The sequence below is a fragment of the Miniopterus natalensis genome, chromosome 2 (genome assembly GCF_054644295.1).
Source record: "Miniopterus natalensis isolate mMinNat1 chromosome 2, mMinNat1.hap1, whole genome shotgun sequence".
Lineage (NCBI taxonomy): Eukaryota > Metazoa > Chordata > Mammalia > Chiroptera > Miniopteridae > Miniopterus > Miniopterus natalensis.
The window spans coordinates 20,076,101-20,088,004 of record NC_142082.1 but is presented as its reverse complement, the minus strand read 5'-3'; the positions used below and the strand labels follow the sequence as shown (position 1 = coordinate 20,088,004).

Below are 11,904 nucleotides of genomic sequence, written 5' to 3'. Positions count from 1 at the left end.
GGGGACCGCAGGGCTGCAGGACGGCCGCCCGGGCAGGTTCGCGGCCCGGGATCCCGGCGGCTTCTGCGCAGATCCGGCGTCTCCGCCTTTGCAGGGGGCAGGCAGGTTCCTCCCGTCGCTGTGGACCGCCGGCCGACGTGGCCCGGCTGGCCGGGCGCCTGTGTGCGGGGAGGAGAGCGCAGAGCAGCGAGTATTCCAAACGCAGCAACTGGTGCCCGCGACCCGCCTCTGAAGGTGCCTGTCAGCTCCGAGGTTCCCCACGCGGGGGCACTCGGGGACCCCAGAGGGTCCCGGAGGATCCCGGGACGTGTGTCCCGCGTCTACTGCGGGAGCAGGCTCCCGAGCCCAGCAGTTTATGGGTGCGCGCCTTGCCGAGCGTTTCTTGGGCTGCTTTTTCCCCCATCGGCTGTGGGTCCCACAAAACCTGGTAGGAAATGAGAAGGAAATGGGGGGTTAGGTCGGCCTGCCCTGGCGGGCAGGTGGCTGGGGATGATGCACCATGAACCCTGGCACCAGGGCGCTTCTTCCAGGACACCCCTTTCTCTGCTCTGCACAGGCAGAGATGGCTTCAGGATGGGCCTCAAATCCCGGGTGTGTGCAGGAAGGGGGGAAGGGGGGACCCTAGGGTCGGGAGGACGCCCCAGCTTCGTCAGAGGGAAGTCGAGAACGGTGTCCTGCGGCGGGCCAAGCGCGCGGTCTCCGGAACCGAGCGGGCCGCGGAGACCCGGGGCTCTACCCGCGGCCTCGCTTCCGACCACGGCGGCCGGAGTTCTGGGGCCAAGGACTGGCCTGCCCCGTAGGTGGGGGCCCAGAGGTGAGAGGAAGGCATCGGCCGGGGGTCCCGGGCTAAGGCTGGAGCTCCCGTCCGCGCCCCGAGACAAAGAATACAGGGCGAACTGCGGGGACCCCCCCCCCCCGCCCCTAGCTGACCCGCGGTGGGGGAGGGGGGGTTAGGGTGCGAGCGGGTGAACTTGGAACTGCTCTTGAGCGCCCCCAGCGGGCCGTCGCCTTTTCTGGCGTTTTCCGTCCTGTGCTGGCTCCAGGGTCTTCCCGGGCAGCCAAATCTTGTGCGCTCGCCTGCTCTTCTCCCATGAACATTCAACAGGGCCCTGGCCCTACCCCGTGATTTAAGAGTTAGGTGCCCTTCTCTCTCTTGCTCACACTTCAGGCGCACCGGTCTTGTTCCAGTTCCTCAAAGTATAAGCAGGTCTTCCTGTCTCTGGGCCTTTGCACGTGCAGTCTCTTCTGCTAGTAACACCGTCTCTCCGCTTTTTGGAAGGTCAGCTCTGTCTCATTGTGTGGGACTCAGCTCTTAGCTTAAATATCTCCTCTCAGAAAGGCTTTTATCTAGCCCTCCTAGGCCCCTGCCTCACAAATACATTCATTCATGTCTTTCTGATTTCCTTTATACCTCTTGCCACATGTTGTATTTATTCTGTTATTCTCTGACCTTGACAGTTTAAAGTAAAATAGGGCAGGGGGCATATTGCCTGTCAAGCCTGTGACTCTCATATAGTAGGTTCTCAAATTTTTGTGATAGTGCTTTTATTAATTAAGTGACTCCTTGCTCCATAGAACATTTGAGCCAGAAAATGCTTCTGGGGATAGGGCAGCCTACCCAGCTCTGTAGGAAGCTGCAGTATGTCATGGCATAGGGTTGGCACCTAAGCAGAGTCTTCACTCACTGAATCCTCCAAGACGTAAGTCAGCTACCTCTGCAGGGCAGTATTCCTGGGCCCTCACTCAGGATCTGGCACTCAGGGGCTCAATAAATATGGGATGCTGAGCGGAGGCAGGCCTGCCAACTGCAGCCTTGGCTCTTTTTCATCTCCCTTTGAGGCAAATTCAGCACATCCCTGCGTTCCTCCAACACCGATCTCTCACAACAGAGCTGAAGGTGTCATGGGGACATGGGCAAGTGAATTTATCCTAGGTGGCAAACTTAGTGAAATCCCTACTAGACCTCCCTGTTGTTCCCCAAAGTCCCTGGCTGGCTACCAGCTACCCCATTTTCCTTCCCTTCCTCGTACCTGTTTACAGCCTCTCAAATCTCTTAATGACCTTGAGTGATTCAGATAAGACCTCTCCATTCAGCACAGTCCAGCCCATAGAAGGCAATTTAGAGAGCACCTCTTGCTATAGGAGCACACCTTCTGGGGTGTCATCCCCCCCCATACCTGAGCAGCTTATTTAGTATTTCCTTGGATGGGGTTGGGAGGAGGGAGGGTGTATTCTGTACTTAAGAAAAATTAGCTTGTCTCCATTTTATTACAATTAAAAAAATAAGGATAGTTTCATGTTAGGAGAATGTGCTTTGGAGTGAGGCAGGCCTGAGTTCATTTATTTGGCCTTGGGAAAATTACCTATTATCCTTAAGGCTCTTTTTTTCCCTCTGTAAAATGGGGATTAAAATGCCTACTTTTATGGGTTGTGATGAAAATGGATAAATAAGATCATGCCTGTAAAGAACATAATAAATGTTATGATTAGTAGAAGTCACTCAAGTCCCCAGGAGAGAACCCCAGGAGTCACCCAAGGCCACAGTGTGTTATGAAAGGCCTCTGTGCAGCCTCCTCATGTCTCTGGCTTTCCAAGAATGTCTGCAGATTTATAACCCTTCCCTCATGATTCCACTTCAATCTTTCTTTCTAGCTCTTTGCTCCAATTTTCCTCCTGTGATGTCCTTGCCATTCTGTTGTTCTCACTCACTCAGTTCACAACTGTGGTCACTCAAAAGGCAGGGATACTGTTGAACATCCTGTGGTTCACAGCCCTTTACTGATCAAGAATGGATCTGGGTAAATGAAAACCCCAGATGCTAATCTCCAAGGGTGCCTGCCAGTGGCTCTTAACCTTTTCTGAGTCAGGGATTCCCTTGAGGATCTGAGGAAAGGTAGAGAAATATATATTCCCACATGCACATGAAACTTGCATGAATGTTGGAGACTCTGGGGCTCAGTGAAGCCTGTCCAGTGACCACTACGTGTTCTTGAGATCCAGGCAGCTCAGATGACAGTTCTTCAGTCCTTTCCTGGTCGGTGTCTCAGAGCTGCAGCAGCAGAAACATAAGTAAACCTAAACTGTTATCCATTTTTCTGCTTCCCCTTTGCTAGGAGGTGCCAAAACCAGGAAATAAAAGCTGCACTGAGGAGGAGGGAGAGACAAAAACTAAACAACCCAGTGTTTATTGACAGCCTATGGGGAAATGAGAAATGGCTGAGCTAATGGAACATATTTTGTGGGCTCCACAAGGATTCATGATGTCGGTGAAAAAAATGTATGGCAATCAAGAAGAACTTGAGAGATGAGAGGGGAAATGGTCAGAACTGGGGGGAGAATGGTGTTGAAAATGTTACTAGGGTTCAGATGAAAAGAGTTTTGAGATGCTGGTTGTACCAGAATGTGAATACTTAACAGTACTGGACACTTAAAAAAGTAAATTCTATGTTATGTGTGCTTTACCTCAATTTTAAAAAAATTACTGGGCAACATGCCCTCTATGAGAACTTTCAGGAGTTTACCCTACCAGGCCCTGAGCAGACCAGACCCCTTCCTACCAGTATGTGCAGAGGCCAATGGCAGACTGGTTTTAGGACCGGTCTTATCAGTGGTAAGCTGGTTTTTTGGGGGAGGGAGGTGTCACTGATGTTGTGGTGGAATTAGCATAAAGCTGTGGAAAACTGGTGGGCTTAATGGAGGAGCTGGAGTGGAGTAGGCAGGGCCCATGGAGGAGAGAGCATAAAGCTGGTAGGATGGTCTGCCTCCCTCTGCCCTTTCTGAGTCTCAGTGAGGCAGCGAATGTGAATCTGCAACGCTGACACATCCATGGGCTTTCTCCCGGTACCTGACTTTTGAGCCAGCAGGTGGTGCTGTTTAGCAAACTTGGGAGCAAGAAGAAACCTGAACTTCACTTGAGCAGTGGGGCCCCTCCATCCTGGTAACTCCCTCCCTTTGCATGGGCCAGAGCAGAGGAGGAGGGAGGGCTGGGATCTGTTCTTGTGTGTGTTTCCCACGTGTGCTGGTATCCCAAATGTCTTTGGAATGTGGCTCAGGTGAAGTCCTGGGTGGTGGCCACCAATAGCTTGTCTGGGAGGGGTAAAGAAATTCAGAGGCATTGTCACACACACCAACACCAGCCAGGCTGACTCACCCTCCACCCAGCTGTGGTGCGGGTGGCTGTGGGGGGCTGCAATGGCTTTGCCTGCTCCCGCCAACCCTAGGATTCTCCTTTCCTTAGAAAGCTCAAACTGCTCTTAGGAGGGTGGGACCCCACAGCAAAACACACCAAACACGTGGAAAACATCTCCTTAAATATTTCTAAATTGCAGGCTTTTATGGGGTGAGGGCAGGTTCCAGAAAGCATACCAGAGAACCAGTTGGCGAGCTGTGGTGCTTCCCACGTGGGTTAGGGCACTGAATTAGGTTGCAGGTCTCCTTCTAGCCTGTGAATCTGGATTTGATTGGTCCACTGGGCTTTGTCCCCAACAATGATAGGATTCTGGGGAATGAAAACATAACACTGGTTTGACAGCTTCAGCAAGTTTTAGGAAGCCCAGCACACCAGAGCCCAGTGTGCCTTTGGAACTTTACAGCATGCGGTCTCAATCAGCACACTTTCCTGTCCCTGCCCTTGTTTTGCCTCTGCCTCACCTTTCCCGTGGTGCTCTAATTTATGTTGTCTAACTTCATTTATGTGGTTCTGTAAACAACATTACATTCTTTTTGAAACAGGGCAGGGTACAAATAAATAGAATGAAAAACATGACACTAAAAGGTTAGATATTTTGATGGTGGCTGAACCTTGTACTAGTGTCTGAATGACCACATCCCTTAGTGACCATAACATTCAGACGCTTCCGAGACTGGTGGTAGAAAGAGGATCCCCTATGGGGTAAGCGACAGCACCACAGAGCCTTCACTTTTGACCCCCAGCATTCCTGATGTCTCCTCGAGCTTTAGGATGCGGGGGGGGGGGGGGGTTGGGGGGTTGGGGGGGGTTGGGGAGCCTGTGTCCCTTTAACCATTTTGCCATTGCAGACTCATGACCTTTCCCTTAATTGTCCCCGCAGAACTTCTACAGCTCTAAACCCATAAGGCTGGAACATTTGAAATGACTTCTGAAAAGACTATGAAAAATGTAAGCAGAAAATAACATGAAACTAGGTCACTCAAGTGATAGCATGCGATTTATAAAATTTTATTTTCCATTAGAGGAGCCCCTCTTCCCTAGTCTCTGGCCTGCCTCAAGATAGTGCTACCTAATCTTAGGATCCACTCATACACCTCCTCCAAGTCTAGAGCTAAGAGAGCAAGTCCTGGGCAGAAATAGGGAGTGTCCTTGTCTACCGACATTCCCAAGGCCCCCCTCCTGATCTATTTTCTATCCTAGGATCTGCTTCTTTTCCAGATGATTGAAACTTGCAATGACTCCCTTGTTCATATCAGAATTATACACCACGCAGTGACCTCACCTTTCATACAAAAGCTGATCAGGGCAGTGGCCATTTTCTCACACTAGTTACAAACCTAAGCAATTCTCTGCAGGAAACACACGGCTTCCTCAACAGGGTGGTGCTTCCAACACACCTTCCTAAAGCCACTTTCAAACAGATGTTTTCTAACATCCAGCACCAACCTTGGCTTTCAGTTGGAACTCACACACTTTCTCCCGTCTTAAAAGCCATATCAAATACTTAGAAGTATTTCCCTGCCTTCTCTGAGGTGTTTCAACCAAAGGCCTGGGGTCAGAGGCATCTAAGTGTTGAAAAGACATTGTTACTATCAAATTGGATTTCAAAGGATTTTGGAGATGTAAGAAACCACAGAGATCACTTGATGCTACTCTTGTGGGGTACTGAGGCTGGAAGTGATTAAATGACTTGCTGAAGGTCCCAGAGCTAAAGAGTCACATCTAAACAGAATAATCTAAACAGAAGTGTAATCATGACCGGAACTTTTTATTACAGAATTAGATGATACTCATAAATACACACACATGCACACACACATGCAAGATGATAGAATTAGTAATTAAAGTCATAAAGGAAAGATTATTTGTGTTTTGTATACAATTTTAGATGTTTGTGATGGGTGTCTTAAGGTATGCATGGAAACAAATCTAGACTTCTAATAGATGGAATGAATAAATGAGTTTGAGAAGAAAATCTAATTCCATCCATTGAATACAGAGCTCTAAGGGTAACAGTAAAATTTAGACATGATCCTACCCTTTAGAAGTTCATAAAGGGTAGACATATACTTAAATAATTCTAATATAAAGCAGACTTTGACCAACACTGTCACAATTTAATAAGGAGTTCAGGATCACTATATGTGAATAGTGATATAAACAAGGAAAATTATCAGTACAAACAAATTACATGTGTATAAGTATGTAGTGGGTGTGTAGATACATGTGTGTAGATATGTAGCAGCTGCCCATTCATACACATATTATTTTTTCACTGCATTATTATAAGCACTCAGTAAACAAGGATGGTGGCATTTGGAATGAATTCTTGTACAATTTCAAGCTCAGTTTTATGTACACAAAGATATTTTAATGGTCTGTCTCTTATGTCTTAGTTTGATTCTATGGTCTGATGAAGTAAATATATTTCTAGTCCAGACCTCTCCTCTGAGCTCCAGACCCATATATCCAAGTCTCTTTGCCATCCTCTTGGGTGTCTCAAAGGTACCCAAAGCTCAACATGTTCAAAATGGAACCTGATCCTTCTTCCACTGTTCCCTATGTCAGTTAATGGCATCATTGTCTGCACAGCTGTGCAAGCCAGAAACCCGGAGCTAGAACACAATCTCCCTGTGGTCAGGCACCTGGCCCATCTTGTTTGCTGCTGCAGCACAAGGCACAACATGGATATTTAATAAGTCCTGTGGAATCACAGCCTGCAGTCTCTAGGCCGCGTTCATTTCCCTCCTTCTCCACCATTACTACTCAGCCCAAACTGCCATAACCTCTCACTGGCACTACTGCAATAGCCTTCTAACTCCCCTCCCTTCACCCACGCTCAGCCCTATTCTGTGTCCTCTTCAGCCAGTGATCTTTTCAAAACATAAATCTGATCCTAAGACAAGCATTCTTGCCTTGGCCCCTGAGGTTGTGTATGGTCTGCATCTTACCGCTTTCCCAGCCTTATCTGATACCATGATTGTCCTTGCTCTTGGGATCTAGTCATTAGCCTTTTCTCAGTGCCTCCCATCACTGCTCTCTCTTGCCACAGGCCCTTTGCACATATTGCTTTCTCTGTTTGGACCATTCTTCTCCTCTCCACCCACTTAACTTCTACCATTCCCCAATGTCACTCCCAGAGAGGCTCAGATGCATTTGATGTCCTGATGTTAACGGCATTTGATGAAAATATCATAGTCAAATTAAGTGGAAAAATGCTGACAAGAGATACCTTCACAGCACTTGTCATGGTTTTATTTTTACATTTGTTTATATAATAATTTTCTGCATAAAACTTTTCATGACTCGTAAGAGGTTTTTGTCTGTCTCCCTGTCGGAGGTCAAGGATCTAGTCAAGGACGATTTAAGGACAAGTCACCACTTCTCTCCATTTATTTTTTTAATCTTCACCTGAGGATATGTTTTTATTGATTTGAGAGAGAGGAAAGGAGAGAGAGAAAATAAAAACATCGATGTGAGAGAGAAACATTCACCAGCTGCCTCCCATAGGTACCCCTACCTGGGATCAAACCCGCAACCTGGGAATGTGCCCTGACTGAGAAGCAAACCCGCAACATTTCGGTGTACAGGATGACACCCCAACTAGCTGAGCCATCCAGCCAGGCTTCATGTATTTTTGGAAATTGCCATCAAATATATTCTTTTTTTTTCTATTAGACATAAATCCTCAAAAAATAGATCCCACTCTGTTTTTGGATTAAAGTTTACAAAGATCCTTCCCTAGTACAACATAAATGTTTAATAATGTTTGATAGCCCGGCCGTGCGTGGCTCAGTGGTTGAGCGTCTACCTAGGACCCAGATGACCTGGGATCCAGGCGATCAGGGTTCGATTCCCGGTCAGGGCACATGCCGGGGTTGCGGGCTCAATCCCCAGTCGGGGGTGTGCAGGAGGCAGCCGATCAGTGACTCTCTCATCATTGATGTTTCTATCTCTCTCTCTCCCTCTCCTTTCCTCTCTCTGAAATCAATAAAGACATATAAAAAAAATAATAATGTTTGATAGAAATACCCCATGATGATAGATTGGGAGGTCCTCCTTAGCTCACAAATGCTTTATGAGATGGTTTAAGCCTGAGGCAGGGTATGGACCTTTCCCTGATTTTAGGATTCACTAAAATCAAGCAAAGAGGAGACTTTCCAGGTTATCTTCTCAGATACATATATATATATATCTGAGATATATATGTATCTATCTATATATATATATATGTGTGTGTGTGTGTATATATATATAAAACTTCTCTTTTCTTGAAAGGTACAGAAATAAGTAAGTTGACCCAGTCTTACATAATCAGATGGTTAGAACCACTTAGGCAGACTAGATGTTTCAAACAGACCCTGTATATATAAGAATTTATTATGCAATAAAGAAGGACCATAAAGCCAATAAGGAAAGGGTGAGGTTATTCGGTAAGTTATGTTTTTATACTTAATTAGGACTTTGTGGAAAAAAGTAAAATTTATCTTTATACCACATCATATACCAATATAAATTCCAGAGATATTAACACATAAAATACTAAAAATTCCAGCCAAAAAAGTCTATGTGAGACAAGTGAATATTTATCTGATGTTTACCTTCTAAGCTTAAGATCAATGGAAAACGTTACCCCTCCCCCCATAAAGAGTATTTTTGTCTATACAAAAATTAAAAAATAATGACCAAATTAAAAGGTAACGAACAAAAATGGAGGAAAAAATAGACTATCAGAAACTATACAAAAGGACAATATCTACATAAGGATACACATTTATAAATTAGTAGAAAAGTACTGAGACCCCAACAGAGAAGTTAGGCAAAGGATACAAATGGACAGTTCACATGTAAAATAAAATAATTGATTGACACACATGAAAAAATATTCAATTTTGCTAGAAGTCAAATAAATGCAAACTACATTACTTTACAGTTGCATGAATGCAGCAATTACCATTTTAATCTACCAAATTAACGTACATAAAAATGTGTAATACTCAATATTGGTGAAGGTTGGGTGAAGGAGCTTTTCCAGTACGTTATCAGGGCAGTGATATTTGTCATTATGGATAATGAACACTAAGAATGTTCAAGTTTTTGACCCATTTTCCAAAAATATATCCTAAGGAAAGAAATCTAAATATCGATAGTGTTTTATGCACAAAGATTTTCATATAAGTGTTATAGTATTATGTTCAATAATAGATGGTTAAAAAAAAACTAGTTTATATTCACATAATGAAATTAAGTAACCATTGGAAATTAAGTATATGAAATAGTCTAATAAAATGAGAAAATATGGGGAAAATAGAACATAAAATTATATGTATTTTGTACAAGTATAATGTCAACTACATTTAATGTGTACATAGAAAAAAATACTGGAGGAATAAACCACTGAAACAGTAACAGTTATTATTTTTCCAAGGTGGAATACAAGTGATTTTTAAAAACTTTTTTTCTACTTTTATTTTTCAGGTTTCCTATGAACCAATTCTCACTCCTTTCCTAGATAAAAACTGAGGCAATGCCATAAAAACAAATGAAGTCTTGTTACACTCTACAATCTGGATGAATCTTAAAAACATTGGGCTATGTAAAAGGAACCAGACAGAAAAGGCCACATATAGCATGATTCCATTCATATGAAATGTCCAGAATAGACAAATCTGTAGAGACGGAGAGCAGATTAGTGGTAGCTGAGGGAAGGGGGAAGAGGAATTGGGACTGATTGTTAATAGGTATGGGGCTTCTTTTTCTTGTGATGGAAATGTTCTGGAATGATATAGTGGTGATGGTTGCACAACATAGTGAAGATACTAAATACCACTGAATTGCATATTTTAAAATGGTGAATTTTATGTTATGTAAATTATAGCTCAATAAAATAAATAAAAAGGGACTTGAAATTAGAGAGAAAGAGAGAAACTGAGGTGAATGAGTGCTCTAGGTTAAGAATTTAATAGAGCCCATTTTCAAATTCTAATTTCTTTGTGTTCTCAAGGGAGCCCTGGTTCTAGGCCTGAAGGACCTCCCTGAGTGGTGTGTATGCCAGAGAAGATGAGAGGAAGAGGGAGAACAAGAGAGGACAAAACATTGCTCTGTGTTTTGTGACTGATTGGCTCCCTTAGGATCAGAGATGTTTTACAAATTATAAATAGCTATTGAAAAATAAAAATGTAAAATGATACTATTTATAATAACATTCAAAACATCAAATACCTAGAAATAAATCTAACAAAAGATATACAAGACGTCTATATAGAAAACTACAAACATTGAAAGAAATTAAATTTTAAAAGAACATACCTTGTTCATTGTTTGTAAGATTCAATATTGTAAAGATATCAAATTTTCCCAAATTGTCCTATAAATTCAATGCAATCTCAGTCAAAATTTGAGCAGGTTTTTTTCTTAGACGTTGACAACTGATTATAAAATGTATATGAAAATGCGAAGGGCCAAGAATAGTCAAGAAATCTAGATGGAGGAAGAACAAAACTGAAGGCTTTACATTACTAGATATCAAGATGTATTATAAAGCTATGATAACTAAGACATTATGCATTGGTTCAGGAGTAGACTAATAACTAGACCAATGGAAGAGAATAGGGTTCATAAATGAATCCACACATACGGTGACACTGAAGAGTTGGTGGAGGAAAGCTGGGTTTTTAATCAATGGCACAGTGTCTATTAGATATATTTATTAAAAAAATAAACAGAAAAAGAATCCTGACCCTTATCTGATACTATATGATAGGAAAATTTTGTGCTTCAATGGAAAACTGCATTTTCTGTAGCACACCATCTGGGTTATCTGATTTTGGTTTTATGGCAGCTATTTTATAACTCTGTAACTTGTGGATAATTGGTAGCAATGCAAAATTCATGAAAATAAATGCTGTCTGGCTGAGGGATACCCTCCCCCCAACCATGGAAAAAACAGTTTTGCCTCAATTTGCATATTCATTTCAACATTTCTGATCTATAAATGTGTCTGTTCTTTGGGTCCATCTTTGAACAGGTGTTAACATCTTGCCAGTTTTCCTTCTTAATAAGTTAAACAATTCTCATATGTGTTCATTTTTATATTTGTATGAGAATCATGATTTTATCTTTCTATTGGAAATTTATCTTTTAACAAGGCACAACAGTAATTCCAGGTGGGTGGTTAACCTAAATGTGAAGGATAAAGCAAATAATTCATCTAGAAGATTATAAGAAACATATTCATGACTTTGGAGAAGCAAAGATTCCTTAAACAGGACATGAAAGCACTAAGCATAAAAGGAAATGTTGAAAACTCAGATTTCATTAAAAGTAAGAACTGCTTTTCACCCCGAAACTCCACTAAAAGAATGAAAAGGCAAGCCACAGAGTGGGAGAAGATATTTGCATTACATTTTTGGGACAACAGTATTATATATGTATACATATTATATATATAACAAATATATAACAAAAAGGTATCGTATATATTATATATAACAAATCAATGAGAAGACAGACAACTGAAAAGAAAAATGGAGGAAAGAAACAAATAGGCACATCACAAAAGACCAAATTCAAATGGCCAATAAATAAGCAAGCGCCCCAATAGTCATCAGGAAAATACAAATTAAAATCCCTGCACACCCATCAGAAGGGCAAAATGGAAAAGACTGACAATTCAAAGGTTGACAAAAATGTGGAGAAACTGGATCTGTCAAACA

The 11,904-nt window shown here is 42.9% G+C and overlaps 1 long non-coding RNA gene across 1 annotated transcript; it reads left to right on the top strand.

Moving 5' to 3' along the window:
* The first annotated feature begins 297 nt into the window (after positions 1-297).
* LOC107535246 (uncharacterized) lies at positions 298-11,268 on the top strand. Its single transcript, XR_001603010.2, has 3 exons — positions 298-427; positions 5,070-5,137; positions 9,668-11,268. It is a non-coding gene; the product is annotated as an uncharacterized LOC107535246 (long non-coding RNA).
* Positions 11,269-11,904: the final 636 nt, after the last annotated feature.